The 1,947-nt window shown below is 36.9% G+C and overlaps 1 pseudogene; it reads left to right on the top strand.

The window, feature by feature from the left end:
* The first annotated feature begins 393 nt into the window (after positions 1 to 393).
* On the top strand, positions 394 to 1,209 carry LOC124594802 (annotated as a pseudogene).
* Positions 1,210 to 1,947: the final 738 nt, after the last annotated feature.

Here is a 1,947-nt window from a genome sequence, read left to right as displayed (position 1 = left end):
AACAATGTTCAAAGGGCCTAACAATATCGTTGACAAATGTTTTGAAGCCATAGTAAGAAGAAGGTGCACAAAAGTCTCAGATCCAGTGAAAATACAGTAACCCCTGTTGTCAATGCTAAAGCAGCTCATTTCAATACTTCTGAAAGCAATGTAGAGGACTATCGTGGCACCAATGGTTCGGGAATGACAATTAAGAAACACCTTGTTGAGAATGGGATAAAATCTTTTAATTTAATCCCTAACAGGAACATTTAGTTGACAAGAAACGAAAGGAAAGAAGTATATTCTATCTGGAAACTGATCAAAGATGTGACTGGAAAGAACGAAAGCTCCACTGACGAAGTTCCGAAGTTCAAGAGGAAGAAAACGTTTGAGCAAACACATAAAGCAGAAATGAAGAAGCACACAGAACTTAGTGGTAAGTCCACAGACTCTTAGAGTTGTAATTCCATTGAAAAATGGAAAACATGATGTGAGACGCGATCAAGTTACGAACATTTGAGCCAGAAAGGAAAAAAAAATTAAGAAGGATCGCATTCATAAAAAAATGGAAAAAAAGAGAATCATTCAGGAAATATCGAAAATTGAAAAGAGGATAATGATGCAAATGTCAAAAATGCTGTGGAACAGACTGCATCAGTAGCTGCCCACATAATTCTAACAGGCTGACAAAAGAGATTGCTCTGAATTGTGAAATAGTTAGAACTGATGACAAAACTGACATGGTTGCCTGAGTGAGCTTAATTGATAAATTTAGAGAGTGTGTGTACGATAAATACTTTGTTCCAACAGAAAACTTTCATGATTATAGAACGTGGGTCAGTGAAGTTCGACCAGAAAACCTTAAGAATGCTGAAGATTTTAAACACGTCCAAAAGAAAGTAGCGGAACTTCTACGAGGCCGAGTGTGGGTGGGTCATGCGCTGCGAAATGACTTAAAAGTTTTATTTGAGTCATCCACCAAGATAAGCGAGAGACACTCAAAGGTTCAAACCATTCAGACAGTTGGCCAAATCCAAGCGATGATGCCTGAAGAAACTTGCAGAAACAATTCTGAATGTCAGTATATAGGAAGGTGAACATAGTTCAGTGGCAGATGCAAGAGTTGCACTGCTCCTGTATATGATATACCTGAAGAAATGGGAAAAGCTCTTCAGAAAGTCAAGAAGAAAACGTGCCTCTAAAGACATAATCACGTCTTCTCAATAATAACTGAAAATAAATTTATTTTTGTTAAAAAAAGAAAAAAACAAAGTGGTAGAGTTCGTGGTTACAAATTGGAAGATTATGGGGTTGTGTCTTTCTAAGTCAAATTTTTCACTGTACCTTTTAACCTCAATTATGTGGAGGAACGCACTTCGAAACATGATGACAGTTTCAGACTTCTAGTTTCTGCTTCCTTAGATTACTGATACTAATTCGCGCACTTAATTCACTACAAATTCTTCGAGCAGTGAGCTGCGAGTTACTCAGCTTTGAAGTATCGTAATAAATGTGGCCAATAACGAAATATAACCAACTTATCGACAGGCTGTTTTGTGAGACTTATTATTCGAAATAATCAAATATTTTTGACCAAATGTTTCCCTGAAATCGTTTGAGAATAGTTGCATAGAGAAAAAAGTTTGAGTCTTTTATTGTGTTGCAGGCCATTGCTTATTACTTTACTATGTGAGTGTTTTATTTTTTTGTGCTACAAGTAAAACGTTTACCGTAAAACAGCTTCAGCGTCTTTGCTTGTTTACATAAATTACGTTCCTTCAGTGGCGCAACAGATGATGCAACTTTCAGCTTTCTGCCTTGCTTGAAACAAACCTATTCTTTGTGTGCCACAACGAAGAAGTCTGACATAAAGAGTTCACAACAAATAAATGCGGTAGTGAATCCCAATAGTGCATCACAGTACGTATTAAGCTTCACAGGAGAAGTGTTGTAATGCGAGCTAAA

The sequence above is a fragment of the Schistocerca americana genome, chromosome 1 (genome assembly GCF_021461395.2).
Source record: "Schistocerca americana isolate TAMUIC-IGC-003095 chromosome 1, iqSchAmer2.1, whole genome shotgun sequence".
Classification (NCBI taxonomy): Eukaryota; Metazoa; Arthropoda; class Insecta; order Orthoptera; family Acrididae; genus Schistocerca; species Schistocerca americana.
The sequence above is the reverse complement of the archived record's forward strand: the minus strand, read 5'-3'. Positions and strand labels throughout refer to the sequence as shown.